This window comes from Amblyomma maculatum, chromosome 11, assembly GCF_055883805.1.
Source record: "Amblyomma maculatum isolate TAMU_Amacu chromosome 11, ASM5588380v1, whole genome shotgun sequence".
Lineage (NCBI taxonomy): Eukaryota > Metazoa > Arthropoda > Arachnida > Ixodida > Ixodidae > Amblyomma > Amblyomma maculatum.
In genome coordinates this window covers 128,993,223-129,019,298 of record NC_139354.1, presented here as the reverse complement: position 1 = coordinate 129,019,298, position 26,076 = coordinate 128,993,223, and the positions used below count along the sequence as shown (strand labels likewise).

General features: G+C 43.1%; 1 long non-coding RNA gene across 4 annotated transcripts; it reads left to right on the top strand.

Moving 5' to 3' along the window:
* Window positions 1–941: 941 nt before the first annotated feature.
* LOC146174950 (uncharacterized) lies at window positions 942–24,148 on the top strand. Of its 4 annotated transcripts, none has more exons than XR_014702046.1 (5): window positions 942–1,221; window positions 1,569–1,669; window positions 10,495–10,606; window positions 15,413–15,519; window positions 23,895–24,148. It is a non-coding gene; the product is annotated as an uncharacterized LOC146174950 (long non-coding RNA). The 4 variants fall into 4 exon arrangements; XR_014702043.1 differs by having other exon boundaries at window positions 15,366–15,519; XR_014702045.1 differs by lacking the exon at window positions 23,895–24,148 and adding an exon at window positions 18,050–18,446 and having other exon boundaries at window positions 15,366–15,519.
* The last annotated feature ends 1,928 nt before the right edge of the window (window positions 24,149–26,076 follow it).

Sequence of the window (26,076 nt, the reverse complement as noted above, 5' to 3'; positions counted from 1 at the left end):
TACTGATAGGCACTGCCTGAAGTTTTCTTTCTTTTTTCTTCTTTTTCGGCCACTTCTGATCTGGCTACCGGACGGGCGAGATGTGAGACGTCACGTTCATTTCATTTATTCACTATGCTTTGCTGCTGCTCTATAATCGCTGCGTTTAGGAGCCGCCTCAGACATAAGTTTTGTCCGCGTAGAAAGAAGGGCTAGCGCGACGGTTGGTACATGCCATTAGGCAGTTGTCCTTGCTGTCTGCAGTTCCAATTTCACAAAAACTGTTAACATTTCTGATTGAGGCGCTTGTTTCGGAGACGCGCTAATACAGAGTCATTGTCGTTATAGTGTTGCAGATTACTTGAATGTGCAGAAGTGTCGCCTCGGATTAAACCTTCAATACCCCACACTCTAAGAACTGGAACTCTTATTTCAAGAGTCAAACAGCCTAATTACTCCTGCAGATCTCACTTTACTCCTGCCATATGCGAGGAAGAGTGAAATGGCCTTTCAATCTTCCAAGAAAAAATGAGTAAAGTGAACATTCTACTCCTGCAGATTTAGATAGCGTTAAAGGTTGTTTTACTCCTGCGATAAAGAAATTATAACTTTCCGTACCACACATGTTTCGATTGTTGCTCGGGCAGCACAAGTGTCCGTATTGGACACTGAAGCAGGCTTCTTTTTCATTTTTTCCTCCTGTCTGCGTGATACCGCATTAAATAGTAGTAATCAGCTATCAAGGGTAAAGGCTTCCAGGCGTGTCGTCTGCTACTGTTTTCAACTACGAAACTGTCAACTGCTCAAACCAAATTTACCTGAAGAAATGAATAACCTACGACCATCTAACTTCACAAATGAACTTTATTATTTGAAAATAATTTATGCATTCACAAATACTTGATAGTTATCAAACTCATGCTCCCCCTTCTTTCTTTTTTTTTTTTTTTTTTGCGTTGCGCAACTGTTGCTCTCCTTGTTCAGTTCAAGCGCTGCGTTAGCTGTGCGTTGTTTGTTCTTGCGGCCTGTCAGTTACATCGTATTTCGCTTAGAAATCCTTTATTACCGCCGGCTTGACCTCTTAAACTACCCTGTTATATCATTATGAAATGCATCGCAAGCCTCAAGCCTTCGCAGTGTTCACCATTTGCAGCGCGCACACAGGATATGACCTGGAACTTGCTTTCAATGCTCGCTCGCCAACGGCATCAACGGTCTCCGGACAATAATGGAGTCATTCAGGTAAGGTTCGCTTCTATTTTTTTTTCCGCAACTGCAAGTTTAAAACGCGCAAAAGCGTGTAGACTTCTGTTCATTAGCACATATTTTGAAGCCTCAGTTTTACCAAGCGCTATTTTCTTGTACTGGGAGCAGTGGCATTGTCGCTTGTTCGAACATGGGAGGCGCGTAGGCGCTATTTGTTTTGGCAGTGCTGTAACCGCTAATTTTCTTCCGTAGACACAGAAGTATGTGTTCTTGTGCATACATACTTTAATAACTTCCATTTTTTATCATCACAAATATGCATCGGCAGTCACGTTTACGTCCGGTTGAGTGAGGCATTACAATTTTGTTCCTTGCACTTCCAGGTGTACACTGTTTTTGAAAATGTTCTCCTGGAAGACAGCTGCTTGCTCAGGGTGGATGCTTGCTTGGTTGCTAAAGGCGTCCCGTGAACAGCATTAAGCTCGTAAGTGTGTTCTTCCGTCACATGATTCTCAAAAGGCACTACCATGATTAATGGTGATAAATGCTTTATTTGCCTACCTATGCTGTACAAGTGGAGGAACCGCGGCCTTAGGCTAAGCACATGCCCACAAAGTGCGGTCAGCTGTTGCCATGGTCTCCTAGGCTGTTCTGTCTGAGGACGTCATTGCATATTAGGGCACTTCAGATGGGCAAGCAGCTTGAGTATGCGAATGTGTTTGCTTGCTCTTTATGTTCTGAAGATTAGTGTCGTGTGTAGCAGCCAATCAAGGAACTAATCGTGAGTTAATCCGAAGAAAATGAATTGTTCATTTTTCACTTCCTGGCATACTTTTTTTCTTCTGTAGAAAAGTCACTTATAAACAGTATGCATACTTTTTTTATAGCTGCAGCATGGACATGCTGTTATAAAGCCACTTTGAAACCTCAAAGAAGTAAAGTTGCTATTTAGGTCATGCTCATAAGAAAGAGAAGCTGCTAAGAATGGCTCACGAATTAATTGTCGAGTCATAAAGAATATTCTTTGTTGCTGTGCAAAATAATGCAAAATGTCCTACATCTAAAAAAAAAATCTGGAAACATTTCAGTGACCTGCTGCGTGCTTGCTGAAACACACACACACAAAAAAAAAGAAAATGAGGGTGGGGACCAATGTTGAGTGCACACAGGAAGTTGAGTAGCGGAGGAAGTCATCACCGAGCTCTATCACAGCAGACTTGGCATGGCAAGGAGTCATAGAGCACTGGCACGACAGTGTTGCATCGGCTTCAGCTCTTTCCACGCACTTTTGATGGCCTTCCATAACTATCAGAATTTGCAGTGTGCAGGACCCTTTTTTGCAAAATGGCTTTTAATGCCTGAAATGTTTTCAGTGACTTTCATATCAGCGACCTTAGGAAGCCAAGCTAGTGTAATGGGCTACAAAGCTTTTCAAGGTGCACTTTCACAATGTGCGCCGTGAGGATAGGGAAAGAATGCTGCGGCAGAAAATGCCCATTCTTGTAAGCCATGATTGACAGCTCTTAACCACACGGCCAGATTAAAGAGCACATAAATGACGAACACAGGTGCTGAACTTCAATTTTATTCTGTAACCACTAATATTCTGCTTATATACCCATAAAGGCACAGAAAAGTGGCGATTTTTGACACTTGTGGCAACAAAAACTAATGTGACAAATAAAAACCAAAAAAAGTACCGAAAGGGCAAACCCGAACGAGGAGAGAACGAGATAGGCAAGTTATCTTTTAAGCCGCCAACACATGGAAAGTGGACTAATAAGTACAAAAAAAATACAAATGTGGAAGGAGAGCAGAAAATGGGTAGCAGAGGTAAAGGTAACAATTAGCACAGCAAAATGCATGAGATGAAGTGCACTAAAACTGAAAAAAAAAAGCGTCATGAACAGCGACAATGAAGCCAACAATTGACATTGCCAAATGCAGAACACAAGCAGTACTAAATAGCTAAACCAAAGCAAATGAACGAAACGCGCATGATCAACAAGGGTGAAGTCAACAATTAACATAGCGAAAGGATGAAGATGAGGTGCATAAAACCAAACAAGAAAGATAAAATGTCAAGAAATGAATTCAACAAATGTAACAAAGCTAAAACCAGGCTAGATTACAGAATTCCATAAAGAAAGGCAATCTCTTTTTCCAAAAGTGAAATGGAGGGGGTGCTAACACAATCATCCTTGAGCCTCAAAATCTTGGCAGCTTCGACTATTTCATGTGTCAGCTTTACCAATGTGTTTTTAACACTGTTTTTTTTTTTTTTTTTTTCAAAGATTGGGTGGCATGGCTTCTTTGAGTCGGTTCCTGCAGTGGACGGGCAGATTCCTGGGGGATTACCTGAGAAGTCATTTTCATGCTCCATTAGCCTTTCATTGATGCATCAAAAAGGCTTGTTTGTCCATGTATACCTTACGGCAAGTGAAAGGCTTAGAGTGAGCGCCTTCTGTACACTGCTCCTAAGGGTTTTCTGTGCTTCTTGGTGCGGCATCTTTTCTTTTTCATTAGCGATCCACGAAAGCTGCAATAGTTGCTCAGGGGCAGAAAAGAACGTCAACTCCTGCTTTCTTTTCACTCATCGTAAGGTTGTGGGAAATTTGGTGCATGCAACGAATCACTGCAACCTTTTTGCGTGGCCTGTGCACTTCAGCCAGTGGTTGTGTTTTTGCACTTGGTGTTTTTCAGCACTTTTTCTGAGACAGTGGACAGGATTTGTAATGGGTACCCTGATTGCGTGAGCCTGCATACCTTTTTCAAGAAGCTTTCTTGCAATTTGTGCTCGCATGACTTGTTCAAGGCGTTGACAAGGGCAGACTGGATGATATTTCTTTTGACCAGCTTTGGAACGAGCGGAGCTGCATGTTAGGAAGGGATTGTTTCCCCTTGGTCCAATCCGCCTTTTGCGCGAGTTTTCTGCGCATGCGCGAAGCCCCAGCGGCGACTGATGAAAACACACTGAGAGATGTCGACGGCGCTTCTCGTCGCCGCACTCATAGCCAACGCACGGGGGCTGGAGGCGCGGTACGTTCACAGCCTCGGTAAAACGATGCCAACTACCTGTGCCGCTTACGTCTGCCACTCTCGAGGCGTGCCGGGATGCAAGACGCGTTTTGTTAGGTTTCCTTCGGCAAGCCGCGACCTGCAACGGCGTGAAGCTTGGATTAGGGCAACCAAGCGTCAAGACGTGAATGGGCGACCTTGGCAGCCGACTGCGTGCTCTCGACCGTGCGAAAAACACTTCGTTACAGGTATGTATGCATCTAAAGGAAATGTGCATGATGAAAAGTATCTACCGGAGTTTGCACCAAGCCTGTAACCCACCAGTGATAGCCACAATGAGCATTTGTTCGGCGCGTCTGATGGCGATGTATTTTGTCGTTTGTTGCGAAGGGGCCGGGTAGCGCAGATATCAAAGGTGGTTGTGTGCGCTAGACCGTAATATTTAGCATGTTTTATTGCGACTGCCGCCTGACTAAAAAGAAGAAGAAAAAAAAGGTGTTGTGATGCACCGCCGTCAGCGAGCCGAGTGGTTGAGCTGGTCATGAGGCTCGCGAACGGCAGTGCATTAAAACGCCGTATTTTTTTTTTCTTGTTAGTGAGGTGGCAGTCACGATAAAACATGCTAAATATTACGGCCTAGCGCACACAGCCGCCTGTGATATCTAAGCTACCTAGCCCTTTCGCACATAAAGATAAGAAGGGACAAAATACATCGCCTTCAGGCCCCGGTGCAACTGAAGCAATCACGCACCGAAGAAATCCTCATTGCAGCTATCACTGGTGCGCTACAGCCTGGGTGAAAACCAGTAGGTACTTTTCATCATGCCTATTTCGCTTAGATGCATACATACCTGTAGTATCTGTGTTTTTGCCGCTCGGAGCATATGACGCACTTGCACGACGCACAGTATTTTTTTTTTTAATTAAAGGCTCGCCTTCGTGCACGCCAAAGCATCCGGACTTTGTTCCTTTAATGTACGCAATCAGATGCACTTCGTTAGGGAGCTTGATAATCGTCGTCTTCGTCCAACCATTCGCAACGGCAAGGAAACCGCCCGGCACAATAAATGAGTCTCCTGGAGGGTTCATGCTCGTTCACTTGCAGAGTGGATCGCTCTGGACGTAAAACAGGGTTGGTTCCTGACCGAGATGCGCATCCGATATGTAGGAGATTCACATATGTGTCACCAAGTTGTTGATTCCGCAGAAATCGCGGCGGAGGCAGAAATGAACGTTGGAGATCCTTTCACAACAGAATGACCATTCTCTGCGCACCGAGAACCTTTTCACCACTGCGACCACATCCGTTCAGACTCCTGAGGCCAGAAACCGGCTACAGCTCTGAATCATCCATTGCCAGAAAAATGCAGCGCGTTTCCTGCAGGTGTGCATTTCGGCCGGGACAATGCCCTTTTCACGGGGTGTGTATATGTGACTCTCTGCCGATCTTCTTGGATGAAATCCTATAGCTGCACGGTTGTAGATGACGCGAGGAGGAAGCGACGCCCATTGCACCATGGTGACCGCATTGTGCTCGGTAACTCAAGACACCCCGCGCATATGCGCCGCTCAAAGTCACAGGATACGATTCCACCTAGCTCTGCAGCATCAACAAACCCCTGGCTGCTTTGCCTTTTGAGATCCCTCTCTCTCTCTGCCCCCACGCTCTCCTGTCTGCCGAAAACCTGCACGCGTCGAACACGGCCCGCCCTACACGCTCTTACAATACGAAGATAGTATATGCGTACGTGCGTTATGAGTGGATTGTGAAAACGCTCTACCTTCCCCCATACTGCGTGAACATGATATGCTGCAATCACTGTCACTACTTTCCGCTCCGAGGCCAAAAAAGGGGGGAAGCTTTCGCTTTCTACCAGCGTTGGCGTGGCCATTTCGTATGGTGCGCTCTCGCGTCGTCTGCTACACTGCCGCTCAATGTGTTTCCCGCCCGCTCCCGCATGATGGTGCCACATCCTCGCGCAAAAGGCGGATTGCCCGGCACACATAACTGGGTGTAAAGAAGATTCTTAGTTCCAGGATGTGCATGGAATCATTGTCCGGCATTTCGTGCATAAATTTAAGGGGAGCCAGGGCACTCTTAAGGACACTAAAAATTTCAGGTACTTCATGAAAAAAAAGGCTTCCTTGTCACAGTCGAAAAGAACTAAGAAATCATCCACAAAGCAGAAAATATTTTTAACTTGTTAGTGTTTGAAATGGTTCCTGAGACTTTTGTCATGCATAGCTAAGAACAGATCACTGATAACGGGGCAATACATGATCCAATGCAGATCCTGTGACTTTGGATAAAGTGTAAACCATTCCATTCTAGATATGTTGATTTTAGGTACACAGAAAGCATAACCAAGAAACCATCTACAGAGACACCACACTCATTCTGGAAGGATACTGCTCCAGGTTTGTCGATAGCTTCACGAACGCATTTCATGAGGTCCCCCATCTTGAGGTATAGAATAAAATAATTTTAACATCTGTAGAAAAACACGGTAGGCTTTCTTTCTATTCCAGTTCAAAGACCTAATGATTTCATCTGCATTCTTTACCAGAAAGGTATCATCGATAGAAAGCAATTTCTGGTTGCCTTGCAAATACATAGAGACGTCTTTCTGCCAGGTATCCTCCGAAACAATAACGCACAGAGGGCACGAGAGGTATATCTGGCAGAAAGACGTCACTATGTATTTGCATGGCAACCTGAAATTACTTTTTATCGATGATCCCTTTCTGGTAAAGAATGCAGATGTAGTCATTAGGTTTTTGAACGGGAAAAGAAACAAAGCCTATCATGCCTTTTCTATAAATGCAAAAGGCTTGTTTTATTCTATACCTCAAGATGGACCTCATGAAATGCGTTCGCAAAGCTATTGACCAACATGGAACCATATCCTCCCAGAGTGAGTGTGGTGTCTCTGTAGATGGTCTCTTAGAATTGTTTTCTGTGTATCTAAAATAAACATTTGCAGAAAGGAATGATTCACACCTTATCCAAAAGCACGGGATCTGCATCATATCATGTATTACTTACTCCCTTGCTCAGTGATCTGTTCTTAGTTATGCATGACAGTAGTCTCAGGAATCACTTTGAAAACTCACGAATTCAAAAAATTTTCTACTTTGGGGACGACTTCTTAGTTAATTTAGACCGTGACGTAGAAACCTTTTTTCATGAAGTACCTGAAGTTTTGAGTGTCATTAAGAGTATCCTGGCTCCCCTTGAATTAAAGCAAGAAATGCCAGACAATGATTCCATGTGCTTCTTGGAACTAAGCATCTTCACACCCAGTCACGTGAGCTGGGCATTTGAACCAAGGGGCAACTAGCCCTTCCTATAATATGACTCCGCTCGTTCAAAGCTGGTTAGAAGAAATATCATCCAGTCTGCCCTTGTCAATGCCCTGAACAAGTCATGCGAGCACAAATTACAAGAAAGCTTCTTGAAAAAGGTATGCAGGCTCACGCAATCAGGGTACCCGTTACAAGTCCTTTCCACTGTCTCAGAAAAAGTGCTGAAGCACATAGGCAACACGATAATGTTCCAGGGATTCCTTACATGCACCAAATTTCCCACAACTTTACGACGAGTGAAAAGAAAGCAGGAGTTGACGTTGTTTTCTGCCCTCGAGCAACTATTGCAGCTTTGATGAATCGTTAATGAAGAAGAAAAGCAAAAAAAATTAAATAAAAAAGAGGCCGCACTAAGAAGCACAGAAAACCCTTAGCAGCACGTGCGGAAGGCGCTCACTCTAAGCCTTTCACTTGCCGTAAGCTATACATGGACCAAACTGGCCGATGAAGGCTAATGGAGCATTAAAATGACTTATCAGGTATATCCCCCAGGAATCTGCCCGTCCACTGCAGGAACCGACTTAAAGAAGCCATGCCACCCAATCTTCGAAAAAAAAACTGTGTTAAAAACTCATCGTTATAAGCTGACACATGAAATAGTTAAAGCTGCCTAGATTTTCAGGCTCAAGGATGATTGTGTTAGTACCCCCTCCATTTCACTCTTGAAAAAAAAGATTGCCTTTCTTTATGGACTTCTCTAATCTAGCCTGGTTTTAGCTTTATAACATTTGTTGAATTCATTTCTTGACATTTTATCTTTATTGTTTCGTTTTATGCACCTCATCTTCATCCTTTCGCAATGTAATTGTAGACTTCACCCTTGTTGCTCATGAGCATTTCCTTAATTTGCTTTGTTTTAGCTATTTAGTGCTCATCTTCTGCATTTAGCGGTCAATTCTTGGCTTCATCTTTCTTGTCATGCACTTTTTCTTTCAGTTTTAGTGTACTTCATCTCGTGCGTTTTGCTGTGTAATTGTTAGCTTACGTCTGTTACCCATTTTCTGTTACCATTGCATTTTTTTTTTTCTGTTATTAGTCCGTTGTTCCACGTGTTGGCGGCTTAAAAAATGATTTGCCTATTTTGTTCTCCCCTTGTTCGGGTTTGCTCTTACGGTCCTTCTTTTTGTTTTTATTTGTCACAAGTGTCGAAAATCACCATTAGTCTGTGCCTTTATGGGTATATAAGCAGAGTATCAGTGGTTCCAGAATAAGGTTAAAGTTCAGAGCCTGTGTTCGTCTTTTATGTGTTTACTCTGTCCGTGTGGTTAATTAAGCACTGTCAACCATGAATCAACACCATTAGCCCGACAACTTTTTCTATCCTTGCAAGGTCCTTTTAGCAGGTGAGAAAGGAGCTGGTGGCAATGATTACAAAATAAGCTTGGGAGCTCAGCTGACCATCAATGCAGGGAAGAGGTGAGAGGCTGTCTTTGTGGTAACTCCCCCCCCCCCCCTTCACATGTTTAAGGATTTTTGAGTGCTTGGCCTGAGGCCATTGACATAAAGGGGATCATACCTTAAAATAGCAGTATTTAATGAAAGTTACAGCCTTGGCAGCAAAACAAACATGGTATATAAGAAAGCAAGCCACAGGTCAAAAGACAAAAGTATAATCATTTACTTTTTAGCAACTAGGCAGCACTCTTTTTGTTTCTAGGCCCACCCAGTACAGGCCCACCCAGTAATGCCTTAAAGTTAGGGCTTTTGTGTAGCCATCCTATCTGAATCCTGCTTTGTCACGCCTTTGCCTAATAAATTTATCTAACACATTAAGGCCCTTATCTCACCCCCTGTTACGAACAGGCTGTCACTAACTGAGGCAACAATTTGTAAATTCTTTTTGGTTGCTTTTTGGTGAGATAGTGGGAAGCATCTTTGATTTGGTCTTCATCCCGGTAAGTATGTATGATTATGCCCTCTGAAGCCTCAGCCACTCCAGTTGCTTTTCTGTAGTGCGCTGTCCAGTGATGTCCCTCTAATTCAGAATCTTTTCGCTTGAGGTATCGCGGCAGCCTTATAGGTCCGTAGCCATGCTGAAGCTCTAAGCAATGCATGTTGATAACTGTCCATTTTACAGATTGAAAAAGCGTTCACATCAGAAAGTGAGAAATGAACGATCCATAAATGGGTGTGTTTGGCCAGTGTTTAAATTGCATTTCTTCAATTGTTTGCTGTATAGGACAGTCTTCAGAACATAAAATATGAGCAAGGCCGTTTGTCTGCTCATGCTGCCTGTTCATCTGAAGTGTGCTAATGTGGAGTAACATCCTTAAAGAACAGTATAGCAGATGTGGGCATGCTATTCAACCCATGTACAACCTCTTGACCAATCACTTTGTGGCTAAGTGCAGTTACTACAGGCCTACTATTACCTTCCATGCTATGTGTGTGTTAATTGTTGCACTCCTTATTTAATCTTAAGAGAATGATCTGTGTAGGTAATTGCATAAAATGGATCACTACCTTATTTTGACAACTGATTTATTGCTATTGCTGCCATGCAGCATGTGACACTGATTGAGTGTATTGTTCTCAAGCACTTCCTTCAGCCAATGCTTGGTTTAATAATTTTGTTGTCATTGTCTTGTGTTAAGTAATGGCAATAATTAGTGAACTGGTTGATCTTGTGCCCTTCCAGCAGGTGTGCTTCTGCTTGGCAGCACATGAGAATCAGTGATTCTTGTTTATAAGTCACTGTATCTGTTCTGTTCCCAAACATGTAATTGTACTCAAGGGGACTCAATCACAGTTCTTCAATGCTGTTTTTTTTGTAATACACTAGTTGACTTTGCTTTATATTTGATGATATGTATTCTTTTCTTGACTATCATTGTGTATATCAGTGGGCCTCTTAGATTATCCACTGTCCGCAGGTCGCCTGAGTACAGCCCAGCCATTTGTTTACTAGGGTTGCTCTGGCGTTAGTCTTTCTCCAGGTGGACAGTTCCGGGCTACCTGCTGGCTGCTAGACTTGCCAGGATGATTTTATGTTGGCTACTCGCATCCAACTAGCAAACAACGGAGAGGTGATGGGGAGGTGAGGAATGTCTGCGGCTGTTTTTATTGACTAGGACCGCAGAGCTTCGGGTGAAATTATCTTTTGTTTTAAGGGTGTCTTTAATAATGTGCAGGCAGGTGCTCATTTCAGCTGATCTGCAGTGCTCATTTATTACATCTTTAACTGTCGCCGCATACATATTCTGTATGTGTGTGACATTGTCTCCCATCACATAATTTACAAGATCAGATGTTCGTTCCATATTGAGCTTAATGAGTTCGGATTTGCAAATTATATTTGATCTGTCAAGTTCTAGCATCAACTTATTTTACAGCATTGTTCGAGAACCTTCTCGAGCGTGAGAGCAGACCTCAATTCCCTGTGCACTCAGGCATGCGCATTCATGCAAGTATATCGTCAGCATGCGATACACGGTCCGAGTGTTCGGTATTTACTTTTGTAACGCAGTGGAAAGGACATACTTTGGTAATTGCTCAGAAATATTTTAAGATGTAACGCATGCATGCACTATCACGTTTCACTTGATTCATTAAGGTGGTCACGACAGCTAACAACTGAGCATAAACTAGTTATTGCATTTCACTCCTCACACGTTAAATTATAAATCCTCGAAATTTGAGCTCATTCGGTGCAGCAGATAGTTTTAAAAATAATTTTTATTATTATTGAAATTGGCTCTCTGGTCTGGCAACCATTGGCCGCTGACGTCATGAGATATCATTCCCATGTCGTCTGCTATTCGCGATGTAGTCTATGTAGGCTGCACTTTTGCATTCATGCTTGGATGGTGGTCACAGATTTTTTTTTTTTCAGCAAAAATATTTTATTCGCATATTCTCTTTTCCTTGAAAAGCCTTTACTATAATATGCGACTTTAGTGATCCTCGGACTTGTTTTGGGCTTCGTCTAGAGATTGCCGAGGAGGCTGAAATGGACGGGCTCATGCTGTATAATTCAATGTATACAATCAGAAGCATCTTATTCTTACACTATGAGATTTAGCTTGTTTTAGCAACAAGCACTCACGCATATAAAAAGGTACTTGTCAGTTTCTTCCCGCCGTGTACCCGCGCCACGAAAGTGGGGAGGGGTTAGCATTATGTTCCTGATTGCTGAGGTATTGCCGTTGCTCTTTCGGTCCAAAAACTAAGAGTAAGCAAGCATTACCTTGAGGCGAGAGCATACCTTGCAACATTAAAGGAGCAGACAAAACTTTTAAACAAAGCAGTACCTCTTGACGACCTTCCATTGATCAGTTCCGTCGGTGTCGCGGGGCCGAAAACCTCACACTACGGTGATAGGTGCTGGTCGTGCTGGCGTCGTCGCCAGTGTAATGCGAAAAATCATGCGTCGATAAGCTAAAGCTGATAAGCTGACTGACCGTGCCTTATGCTGAAGGAAACATGCCTTATTCTATATTGCTTTTGTGCAGTAGCATCTTCATCAAGCGCTTTCGTCTGAGGGTCGGTCACTGAGTCAATCAACTCCCTCCCCCCTCCCTGCAAAGAAAAAAAAATTGTCCTTTGATATTGCAGCCTGCATTTCAGACGACGCTCCACCGTGCATAGTCTCCTGTCCGCAGTGATAAGAATGTTTTTAATATGAAAGCGCCTCTACTTTAATAAAACTTTAGCAGCACACCTCTGATTTGAATTCATTCTGCAATTGGGGCTGGTACAAAAGCAGCCAGTGGTGTGTGCTGTGCCTTCACTGTGGGGAACAACTGCTAGCATGACCAGCGTGGCAGTACGGCCTTGCATGTTGTTTTTCATGCATGATGGCTCACACGGGGAAGATTGGGAAAAAATAAGGCGATAGATAGTGCATGCATTTGGCATTTCTCAAATATTTCTGAGTGCTTCCGAAAACACATTCTTTTTTCACTGTGCAGAAAAATGAAATGAAGACGTGAAAAATTAATGCACTCATGATACTGATGTACTGTCTTTGCCAGAAGTAACCAGGCTGCGTGTTCCGCTTCTCAGTCGGTTAGCAGAGAATTCATAAAACTTCTGATGCTGTAAATTGGTGCAACATAAATGAGAGCTCCTGTCTTCACTTGCCAAAAAGTTATGATCCTCAGGGGATCCATGTTAGCTTCAGAATACAAGCAAAACATGCAGCCTGGTTACTTTTGGCAAAGACGGTACATGCACTTATTAATGTGCCTTCTCGAGTACGTACTGGGAGCTGCAACCCACGGCAATGCTCGAGAAGGTCCTCAAACAGCAAGTCAAGTAAAATAAGCTGAGTACGGACTTGAGAGATGAAACGTATTTTGCAAATAAATCGATTTAATGAGCATAGTATGATGCAAACATCTGCACTTGTAAATGGTGAGAAGAGATATGTTGCCCCACATACACAAAATAAGTAAGCAATGGCAATGGAAAGACACACAAGATGTCCACCACGACTGGCAGAAATAAGCACTATCCTTGAGATTGTACGAAATGTCTTGTTCACTAAAGTACCGCACATGCTCACCACTTCCATATAACCTCTGTTGTCTGCTAGCCGCCCAAGCGCAACCCACACTAAATCATCCTTGTGAGAGTGTGGCATTCAGTGGCATATCATCAGAGAAAAAATGACCCCCCCCCCCCCATACACACAGAAAAATGTAAGAGCTGGCTCCACGCTCGGGCGCCCCTTAGGCTAATAACTTAAGCCCAGTGACAAGGTGGCACGTATGCGGAAACTAACGATAAAAAAGAGTAAGCGTGACAAATGTCTCTTAAATGTAATTTATGTTCATTATTTTACCTGTGTTTGCTGTGTTTTTGGTCATTTATTTTTAATGTGACAGTATTGAAGGCCCCGTTTCCCCAAAATCTTGCATTGTTGGTGGCAACGTCGTGAGCAAAAAAGTCATGAGCAGGGTTCTAGCATTTGGTAATAAGCAGGTGACATTTTTGTGAGTCAGGCATTGATTTTTGGTGTTAGTTTGTGTGGCATCATGAGGCCGCATGAGATGCCGAATTGCCTGGAGCTCCTTACGATTGAAGGGTGAGATGGGCCCTTCCGAGTCGCACTTTTGTGCAATGTTGCTAAAGCAGGTATATATATATCTATGTCAGGTTGTCTTTCAGATAATGTGGTAGCTTATCACTGTATGCTAATGAATGTTTGAGATAAATGGATCAGTGACGAAGCGAATAGCAGTATGCAGGTACGAAAAGGTGGGTCACCTTGTAGAAATGCAGACTGAAGACAGTCAAACTACCACATTATACCCTTAAAGGCAGACTTTAAGTATCCCTCCAGGTCTTAATTTTAATTTATTTATCCGAGGGCTGTTTTTAGCACCTGTTTTCCTTCCGGATTTGGTTTTCATTTATAATTGTGTGAATTTAAGGTAGTCTCATTTCTCGCAAGGGTGGAAGAACGGGCTAGTTGCTGGTTCATATTGGGAAAGGAAAAAATGATTGCACACTCGACAAAGTGCTGTGTTGTCATTTTTTGTTCATGTCTCAAAAATGCGCTGTTATTTTTTCTCAAGCTCTCTGTTCTTACTGAGCTTTTTCATTTCACCTCAGATGCATGACCTACAGTAATGAAGAAGGACATGCCTCTTTGTTTATGCCTTATCACTTAATGTTGTAGTATTATATTTTTTTTTCTTATGTCTATAGCCCTGTGTTTTAGATAAAAAGAACGACCGAGGTTACCCTGCTTTGTTATATTGAACAACAATGCACCATAAAGTCATCCCGCTGTCAAAGCATGCATGAACATCGGAGCATATCCTACCTTCCGTTATCACTCTCAAAGAAAGTGTCTAGTATGCAGAAACACTAAGGCGGTAGGCATTGCTAGTGAAGTTAACTGCCGCCTGACCACATGCCCACAGGCTACGAGGTCAGCCACTCAGTGTGTATGTGTGTAAGGGCTGATGTGTTAGCAGAATTAGGGTAGCAGCAGCTTCTCTATACTGCCAGGAAATGAACCACTGACAGCGTTTTAATTAGTTTGAATACTTGTCACGCAGTATGCTGTGTTGGTCCAACTGGTCACATTGCAATGCATCACCTTCTTAGTTGGATCTCTGCCTTCTCCACTACTGCAGAGTGTAGGTAGCAGTGTGTTATTAGTCTGTGCAGACGTAATTGAGCGGAAAGGTTGCTTTGTGGTCCAAGCAACAGCGATCCGATATCACCTTTCTTAAAGGTTGTTGGGCTGGTGGAGTGCATTACACAAATATTACATGTATAATGTATATTCTGCATGCACATGTGCTTGGTAGCATTGCCGCAGTATCTTTGACTATTCAGGATCGATGACAAGAATGCCAGCCTACCTACCACCAGCTGTTGTGAACACCTCGATTACTATATTATTGCGTTGCTATAGTGGCTTATCCACAACCAATGACTCGGTCAAAAGAACATAAGCACTCCAGAGAGCTTAGACGTTAGCTTGACAGGGTCAGGGTGCTTACTGAATTTGGTATGGCAAGCATCATGCAAAAAAGGAAGTGGTGGCATTCCTAAAACTTTTACACTCTGCTAGATATAACTTCTGTGTGGATCTTGCATGAAAGTAGCAATTATCAGTCAATTTTGCAAATATATTCGGTGGAATCAGCTGTGCAATACAGTATGATGCTATATCTGGCTAATTGCACATACATTTAGGTTTTTTTTTATTCTGCAAGCTCGCCAGAAGGCATATTATAAAAACCCATCTAAATTGTTTTCCATAAGTAACCGAAGAAGGCTCTTGCTCTTATCGTTGTCGGTGAGCCATTTGGAGAAGTCCGCTTGCCTTGTTGCAGTTAGTCCTACTTCCTGCTGAATCTGTCCTTGATGGTCCCTGCACAAGTGCACAGCAGGTGGCGAACATCCACTTCTGCAGCTGGTGTGCAACACTTCGGGCATGTGGCGGGTCCGATGTCTTCTTGAGATTCCCATCAGCATGTTACAGATAGGGTAAGGGCCGCCCCAGCTCTTATTCTTGTTTCTTGCTATTGTTGTCTGCAGTACTAAAACCTGGCTCCTCATCTCCCTGGTATATGAAGTAATCAATTACAGGCTCTGCATCTCAAATACCCATATATTTGAACCTTTGAACAACAACAGCATCTGGGGACATCACATGCAAAGATTTGAAAATACGCAAACAGACAGGCTAAAGTGACACTCCAAGCTAACCTCATGGTGTCATTACGTGGTTGACTGCTGCCATGCGCAAAGTACAGATGTGTCTGAATTGTTCTTTATATGCCACAGAGCTAGACGATGATAATGATGGCAGCAGGCAGGGGCAGTACCTCGGGGTGTATGCAGGGCCACTGTACTATGCAGATTCCATTTCCTTCCAAATAACAGGTTCCAAATTTACAAGGAGTGGCTCATACATAAATGTAGCCCTTAGTCGAGTGTAAAAGGCACTCTATATTTCCTTGGTATGGATGATCAGGTCGTTTAGGCTTTTTGAGAAAATGTATTGCATAAAAGGGTTGCCCTTTCTCAGTATTATTTACACTTGGCAAAGTGCTAGACTGCATTATGCAAAGATAGTCTGCAGTCTACCTCTCCCTTCTTGCCACCCTGCTGAAAGATATCTGTTGTATGTCTGTAGCAATGCATCCGTCTGTTGTTTCAGGCTACTAGGAAAAGTGACACTATGCACAGGCAACCGTAATAAGCATACTTATTGCGTCCCCACTAGCAACGTAAAGCAATTTGCCTTTACAGTGGTCTTGTTTATGCTCTTTCAGCTAATTGCTTGCCTTTTCATGATGCTATTTCCTTACACCTTCAGTTAAGATCACTGCAAAATTGCCATATATGTGCCCTGGGGGTGAAACCGCAGCCATCTGCTGGGAAATAAATCACATGACTGCATTAATTTTGTAAGAACTGAATCTGCAGTTTTTACCACACATTAACGGTGCATTAGAAAGACACCAGTATCAGTTCTGAATGAAAAATGTAACCCTTACTAAATTTTATGGACATAAACACGTGAAAAAGTGCTGGCCTTTACACATTCTTTAAACTGACCACTGAAAGTCAGCAACAGAGCTATCTATAGATACATACACCTTCACATTGTCTTTTTGTTTACTGTTAAATACAAATAAAGTCAGATATCCAAGCATTCAGGCGCCTGATGCAGTCATTGGTTGTGGGTGTGCTGCTTTAGGAATGCAATAATAAAGCAGTTGAGGTGTTCACGACAGCTGGTGGTTAGGTGGGTCGGTGTTTTTGTCATCAACCCTCAACAGTTAAAGGCTAACCAAGCAGATGTGCATGCAGAACATCAATTGTACGCATAGTTTTTGTTTAAAGCATTCTAGCTGCACATCGAGCTTTAAATAAACTGATACCCAGTCGCCGTTGCTCTACTTTTGAAGCAACCTTTCTGCACAAGTAGATCTGCACATACCAACAAGCCTGGTAGGAAGTGACTCTTTAGCATAACACCATCGGCTGCTGTCTAGTTTCAATTGATGAGTGTGCACTGCTCTACCTACAAAGGAGAGGTGCAGATTATTTGCTCTGTGTGCTATCTGCACGCTCCAGTAATTGAGAAGGTGCAGATCCAGTTGGGCAGGTGACACATTGTCATGTGACCAGTTCGGCTAACAAAGCATACTTTGTGGCTCGTATTCAAACTTCTCAAAGCCCTGTTAGTGGTTGATCACTGCCAGTGTAGAATAGCATTAGTGAAGCTGCTGCTACCCTGACCCTGCTCACACTTCAGAAGTTTTGCCTAGCCGGCACACTGACGGACCAACTGATCGACCTTGTAGCCTGTAAGCATGTGCTCGGGCAGTGGTTAACTTTACTAGTGCTTCTGATTTATAGTTTCTTGCACTGTTTTTTACATGCTCGACACTTTCTTTGAGGATGATAATGGGAGTTAGGATGTACTCTGATCTTCATGCATGTTTTGACAGTAGGGTGACTTTATGGTGCATTGTTGTTCGTTATAACAAAGCAGGGTGACCTCAGTAGTTCTTTTTGTCTCAAACTCAAGGCTATAAACACATATTTTGACAGTAGCTCCACCCTCGTTCACAATAAGCATTTGTGATAGCTGAGGCCAATATAGGTGGGCTCTACTTCAGAGCTAGAAAAAAGTAGTGAAACCAGTACCAACAAGTTCCATAAGTACTCACTGGTACCAAGCTGTCGAGGATTTTCTCTTTAGTCTGACATATCGAATACACACACATGTGGCAGCTGTTAAATTAGGTTAAAAAAAAATAAAAACAACAGTAGGCGATAATGCGTAAACAAATTCATCTTCCTCATTGCTGTAGGTAATGCATCTGGGGTGGAATGAAAAAACTCAGTAAGAATAGAGAGCTTGGGAAAAAAATAAACCGCACTCCTAAGACATTGAAAAAGAAAGAGATGACAACACAGCGCTTTGTCCTTGTCTCAAGAGAGTGCTGTTTTTTTTTCCCAGAGATGAACTACCAGCTAGCTCATTTTTCCACCCTTGCAGGAACAGAGACCACCTTAAATCGACGCGGTGCTACAAATGGAAACCAAGTCCGGAAGGAAAGCAGGTGTTAAAAATCTCGGAAAAATAAATTAAACCTAACTTTAAAACCTGCAGGGATACCTAAAGTCTGCCTTTAAGGGTATGCTGCTAGTTGCTTCGTCACTGATCCATTTATTTCAAACATTTATTAACATACAGTGATAAGCTACCACATTATCTGAAAGACAACCTGACATATATATACTTGCTTGAACAATTGTATAAAAGTGCGACTCGGAGGGGCTTGATTGCCATCTCACTCTTCAATCACAAGGAGCTCCTAGCAATTCGGCATCTCATGCGGCCTCATGATGCCACACAAACTAACACCAAAACTCAATGCCTGACCTACAAAAATGTCACCTGCTTATTACCAAATGCTAGAACCCCGCTTATGACTATTTGCTCACGACATTGTCAACAATAATGCAAGATTTTGGGGAGAATGGGGCCTTCAATACTGTCACATTAAAAATAAATGACCAAAAGCACAGCAAAAACAGGTAAAATAATGAATATAAATTACGTTTGAGACATTTGTCACACTTACTCTTCTTTTTTATTTTAGTTTCTGCATACGTGCTGCCTTTTGAGTGCACTTAAGTTATCTCATTAGCCTACGGGGCGCCCGAGCGTGGAGCCAGCTCTTGCATTTTTCTGTGTGTAGGGGGGAGGGGGACTACTTTTGGTTGCTCCAGAATGCGTTCATTTTTTCTCGACGATATGCTGCTGGATGCCAGACTTTCACAAGGATGATTTAGTGCGGGCTGCGCTTGGGTAGCTAGCAGACAACAGAGGTGATATGGAAGTGGTGAGCATGTGCGGTACTTCATTGAACACGACATATCGTACAATCTCAAGGATAGTGCTTATTTCTGCCACTCGTGATGGACATCATGTGTGTCTTTCCATTGCCATTGTTTACTTATTTTGTGTATGTGGGGCAACATATCTCTTCTCACCATTTAAAAGTGCAGATGTTTGCGTCATACTATGCGCATTAAGCCGATTGATTTGTAAAATGCATTTCATCTCAAGTCCATACTCGGTTTACTTTACATGGCTTGCTATTTGAGGGCTTTCTCGGGCATTAGCGCGGATTGCAGCTCCCTGTGCTTAGTCAGGAAGGCACATTAATTCGTACATGTACAGGGTCCTTCAAAATATGTGCGAACACGGCGAAGCGTGCCCGCGCTCCGTGAGCGGCAGCGCATCCGGTGCGGTCGCGCATCGAAACAATGTGGCGCATGCGCACGCTATGTGTGCATGCGAACGCTTCGAATATGTGCGAATATGCGAATATGTGCGAACGCTTCGCCGTGTTCGCACATATTTTGAAGGACCCTGTACATCAGTATCATGAGTGCACTCATTTTTCACATCTTCATTTCATTTTTCTGCAAAGTGGAAAAAGGACGTGTTTTGGAAAACACTCAAATATTTGAGAAATGACCAATGCATGCACTATCTATCACTTTATTCGTTCCCAATCTTCCGCGTCATGCATCATGCATGGACACCAACATGCAAGGACTGTCACGTTGGTCATGCTAGCGGTTTCTCCACAGTGACGGCACAGCACACACCATTGGCTGCTTTTGTACCAGCCCCAATTGCATAAAGAATTCAAACCTGCAGTGTGCAGCTTAATTTTTATTTATGGTAGAGGCGCTTGCATATTAAAAACATTCTTATCGACGTTATGCATGGATGACGGCATGCAACAGACACACTGTCGTGTCAGCTCTACCACATAGTGTCCTCTTTTCCCCTGATAGATTCCTAAGACTGCACTGCATTCCCATCCAGCAATGGAGCCAAAGTTCGAGCGTCACCGATGCTGGCATCGACAAATCCCATTGATGCTCTCTCTCTCATGCTCCCTGTTTCCGCACTCCTTTATGTTGAGTTTTGAGAAACTAAAATCAGCTTTAAACCTGTGCCCTTTTAGCCATTTAAAGCTGTGTCTAGCTGGGTCAAAGCTATTGCATGACCTTTCAATTTTTTTTTTATCATATCTTTTTGGACTCCTAAAATCGTGACTCCCATTTGAGAAACATTGCTTTTTGATGGCTGAAGTGAAACATGATAGTGCATGCATGTGGTACATCTCAAATATATCTGAGCTATTACCAGAGCATGTCCTCATTTCCACTGCATTGAAAAATAAAATACCATGCACCCAGATTGTGTTTCACACACTGGCGATATGCTTGCATGAATGCGCACGCCTGAGCATGTACTGAGGGCTATGATCTGATGTCACACTCGAGAAGGTCATTAAATGATACCATAAAATAAGCTGAGGCTATGCACTTGACAGATGAAAGTATATAGAGAATCCGAGTTCAGTGAGTTCATTATGAAATAGAAATCTGCAATTGTCAGTTGCCTGGTGGGAAAGAGTGCCGCATGCATATTATACGTATATAAGCAGCGACAGCTGACAAAGAAAAAGATACCATAGGTGGGCACCATGGATCAGCTAAGAGCACCTATGATGCCCTCGGATAAAATAAATGTCGCATGATACTCCTGTCCTTCTAGTCAGTTTAAAAATAGTGCATAAATTTCTCACTTCTATATCCCCTCTCCATTGTCTGCTAGTTGGAGGGCTGCAGCGAGCATAAAATAATCCTGCCATGTCTGGCTGCCAGTAGGTACAAACAAGACAAATATGAATAAAAATTGAAAACGTTGCTTATGCTTTCTCTAGTTTCGCTGGCTGCTAGCTTCCCTATGTAATTTGTCATTTGATAGATTTCATTACTACAAAAGCAGCGTCACTTCAAAATTTACATTGTCATGGTCTTGCTTGAGTGGCAGTATTAACTTAAAATTGTATAGACACCATAATAATGCCACAGCATTCATGGCTTTATTCTGGATATAGTCTGATATAGGCATTTTGAGCAAAAATCATGGGCATATCTCTAGCAGGTGGTGGTTGGCTCGTGACATGGCTGGACACTGCTCAGTGGTTGTGCATGTCACGAGTCTACATGACACGGCTAAAGGCCCGTTCACACTTGCGACTAGCAGCGGTCACGTGACCGTTTTGGTCCAAAAGCGACAGTCGCAAATGGTCGCATCGGTCGAAAAGCGACTGCCGCGGGCCGATCGGGCACTGCTCGAATTTTCAGTCGCGCGACTACTAGTCGCAAACCATTTCACCAATCAGCGAGGTCCCGGAGTACTTGATCGAGCACCTTCTCAATGCAATTAAAGAATACCCCTACCTTTTCAACAAACGGCACCCGGAATTCAAAGGCAGGGAGATAGGATATGGCCTGGGAGGAGATTGGAAAGATATTTGGGCTATCTGGTAAATACCATGAACTTTTAAGAAATGAATTTTTCACGCAGGTGCAACATTTTATATTGACACCACGGTGAATGACATTGTCTATTCGTCGTCGGCGTTTTCCTGGAAACACGAGAGCACGGCATGCGTATCGGCTCGCCTGAAAAAGCTGAAGTGTCTGGCAGGCGGCAGCTACCGACGTTCACTGTCATCGCCCAGCAGCTCTCCTACTCCCAACTCGTTCGGAACGAGAACAGAACGAGAAGGCGACTGTCGCAAGTGTGAACATCGGTAGTGGCGAGCTCCTCTCCTCTGGTCGCGCGACTGGTAGTCGCAAGTGTGAATAGACCTTAAGTTGGCAGATAGGAATTCTGGCTTTAACCAAGCCATTAAATGTGCCCGAGTGACCTAGGGGTAGCATGTCTTTGTCTGGATCCAAGGTTCTTTGGATCCAGTCAACCAGGCATCCCCAGGTGACTCAGGTAGGTTCAGATCTCTTGGTTAAAGCAGGTCTCTATATCTTTATGTGGTCTAACATAATGTGATGGCTTACAACTGCGTTAATGAGTATGCACAACATAATAAAATAAATTGTGGGGTTACTCAATTACCCTGTAGTGAAGTGTCTGTACATGAATGAGAATCCACACGGAAGCCCCAATGTGCTCCATCATACACTTAAGGTAGAGTTTAAAGGACCCCCGATTTTTTTGCGTGTTGTCTTTGTAACAGTGTGCATGACTATACATGGATTACCACATAGTATTTGTTTATGGCTGCTAAATAATACAATCTCTCCCATCATCTGTTTCAATTTCAATGCCATAGCAATGGCTGTGTCAGAAATCAGTATAGGTCATGGAAGGCATGAAAAACAAGAAACTGCAATATCTGCTTCATGATTTTATTCACTATATCGCTGAAGCTAGCCTGGTTCAGGAGCAGTCATCACACCGAACGTGCCTTTATGACCTTCTTGATATTTGACACAAAAGCCTTCTTCTCCTGGATTCTAAATATAACTAAACTCAAGGATTCATTCAAGTTAACACGAAAGCGTTACTTCGCTATGTTCACAGATTTCTGTCCGTAGACCGCACCCGCAAAATCGTGTCCGCAGCAGTTGCGAGTAATTAAGAAACGTAAGAGGTTAATGAGTGGTGTCAATCGATAGAGGCTGACATAATGTTGCTGCCGAAAAATAGGCCAGTAAGCTAGTTAGGTAAATAATTACAGGCAAAAAATGTAAAAGTTCTCTGCAGCAGTTGTGAGTAATTGAGAAGTGGTAGAGGTTAATGAGTCCAATTGATAGAGGGTGACGTAGTGTTGTGTGCGAAATAATAATTAGGCCAATAAGGTAATTAGGTAATTAATTAGAGCTAAAACATGCAAAATCATGTCCGTAGCAGTTGTGAGTGATTGAGAAATCGTAGAGGTTAATGAGTGGTGTTAATTGATAGAGGGTGATGTAATGTGTGCAAAGAATTAGGCCATTAAGGTAATTAGGTAATTAATAAGAGGCAAAAAAATGAAACAGTAAAGGCAAAAATGGTCTCATTAGCTAATGGCTTGGTGCCACATTTGAATGTATCAAATACTAAAATAATTAAACCAGTGAATTAAGGTGACTTCAAGTATGTGACATTACACAACCTGAAGTCGAGCTAAAAAAGGGCATATGAAGGGATTAGCATGCAATTTCAAAGTACCAAAGACTAAAGTAGTTAAGGCAGTCAATTAGAGTGGCGTCAAAGGTGTGACGTCACGCAACTGGAAATAGAGCTGAAAAAGGGCATAGGAAGGGATTGTGCAATTTGAAAGTACCAAAGACTAAAATGAATAAACAAGAAGTGGATAATGTGAGCTAGAGGCTGTGACGTCGCACTACCAACCGGAAGTCTAGCTGAAGAAGGGCATAGGAAGGGATTGGTGCACAATTTGAAAGTACCAAAGAAAATGGGTAAACAATAAGTGAATTAAGCAAACAGAAGCAACCAACAGCAGATTCCGTGCTTTTGCATTACTCCAATTCAGATTCTGCAGCGCTGTTTTTAGTTGTAGATGGATGCCACTCTGCAGAAGCGGCCTCAGTAAACTCCAGAGGGAGTGGAGGTTCGCCAGTACAGCTGCATGTGTTCTACATCCAAAGCCAATTCTCGAGCAACAAACGGTCCAGTGCCGGCCAGGCTTGTGTTTAGCCTCTGAGGGACTAGCATAGTGGTATTCCCAGTTGAGGTATAGCAAATTGGCAGTCAGAATAAACGAAGTATGTGGATTTCTAGATCACTAGCTTTGTCTAATGATTTGGAATGAAAAGTCTACACTTGGTCATGATGTGCCACTGCTAGGGCATACCTAGGTGGCGACCCCAGGCGTTCACACCAAGTTTTGTTTTGTTGCATTAGCTGTAGGTTAAAATGAAAACTTGAGATTAGGAGTATGTTTAGTTGCTTATAATGGTTTGCTTTAACCTCCCTTGCATTGTTTTTATTCTATATGCAGGCACCTGGAAAATGCAAGGATATCTTGAGCGGCTTCACTCGGCTCGGCAAGCTGCGATGTGGTCGAGCGGCGGGATCACTTGGTTAAAACTTTGCTCACAGGATCACTTGGCTTGTAGCAGTGTTCTGGGCATCTAATGCCAATTAGACTGTGGTGTCGAAAACACTGATGGGCCTAGACCTCACAGAGCACATCCCAAATGTATTGCTGGCATGCACAGCAATTGTGAGAAAATAAAAGCTGTCATCAGCGTGCTTTTGCATCCCTATTTATTGAAGCACCGATTTCACATCACAGACTGTTGTGTGTATGGTGCAAGAAGTGTGGAAAAAATTTGTACATTCACCATTGAACAGTGTGTAGTGGAAATACTATGCACCGTTTTGCAGAGGAAGGTATGGCCAAAGTGAGTCCTACAAAACATATGGCTGGAACTGGTTTAAAAAATGGTAGGATATGTAAAACAGGCCTTGAAATTCCATCAGGAGGAGTAAAATAAAACTCTCCTTGAAGGAGTACAGGCACTCCTATCAGTGGAGTCCTTGAACTCCTCCTGGAAGAGTTGTAGGACGCTACTACAGTGTGTAGTTTTACTCCTTTCGGAGGAGTACCTTTACTCTATTCACAGGAGTAGCGCAGTACTCCATCAGTGGAGTCCGATTACTCTATGGCTAGAGAGAGTTCTTTTACTCTGGAAAAAGGAGTCGTATATGGGACAAGCGAAAACTCCTCCAAGTGGAGTTCTAGTACTCCTTCTGTTTTTAGAGTGCAGCGTGTGGATTATGAGAATGGCCGCGCCAGCAGAACTCCAGTACTCCGTTGCCGAGAAAGTGACATTGTGCTCACTTATGTCACCGCGAAAATGAACGCGGAGCTGGCAACCACACTCTATACTGCTTAACATTGCGGTCATCGTGTATCGACTCGTCCCACAGTTACATCAATATTCAATCGATTTAGGACCACTGGATCTGTCTATGTTCAGAAAACGAAAACACAAGCCAGTGAAACCGACGATTTTGATATTGATGTCCTCACGTACGTCTCTGTCATGCCGGAAGCAAGTGTCAGGGAAATAACAAGGCGCATGTGGAGAGTCTGGCTTGAGTTTGGAGGCCAATTTCAGGACACAGCAACCGAGCATGTCATGTGAGTCTTCATCAGGAACTGACGTGAAATAACTGTCAAAGACAGCTCAATTTTTAAAATGGTGCCTGATTCAGTGCGACGAAGCCCCGGTATTTCTCTACAGAGTGCTTCGTACTGACGATGCCCAATTATGCAGGGATTCGAATGTCAATTTGCACAACGCCCTATATTGGTGCGATCAAAACCCACATTGGCTACGTCAACACAAGCACTAGGCATGATGGTCAGCAAATGTTGTGGCATTTATAGCGGTTGTATAGTCGGTCCTTACTTCATCGACGAACATCTTACTGCAAAGAAGTACACAGGATGCGTTCTAGAGGGCGTCGTCTCTGAAATTGCCTCAGAACTACCACTGGGCGTGTTAACAAAAAAAAATGTGGCTTCAGGACCCCCGACGCATTATTCTTCATCCGATTGGCACTACATGGACGGCTTCTTTCCCAACCAATAGATTGAGCGTGGTAGAACAACACCTTGGCCTTCAAGGTCGCCCGAATTATCATCTATGGATTTTTTTCCTGTGGGGATAAGTAACAAATCAAGTTTTCAAGACGGAACCAGCCAACCTCGAAGACATGAAGCAACGTGTAAACCTATCACTTCAAAATATCTCAGAGAGATGTTTTTATCTTCCTATATGTGGCTGCAACTAACTAAAACAAAACCATATTCAAATTTTGTTCATTCATGTTTGTTGTATTACTTGAAACTGCTTAACATCTGAGGTAAACGTTTCATAATCACAGAGTACGTTTTACAATTTATGCGACATGTCTGCTCGGGCACACGGCAACTGTATAGAGGCGGCAGGTACGAAACAGCGTCCCGCTGCAATGCCAACAATTTTTCATTTAAGAAGGCATTCTTGTAGATGGTAGGTGTCAAGGCTACAAGGGATAAAATAATTGAACGCTTGATATAAATTACACTATGCATATCAAGATACCGGCACCGGTAAAGAGAACTCTGTACGCTTTCACTAAAGCGTGGCTTTTTTTCTTTCACAAAGCTAAATTGATGAGAGAAAAAA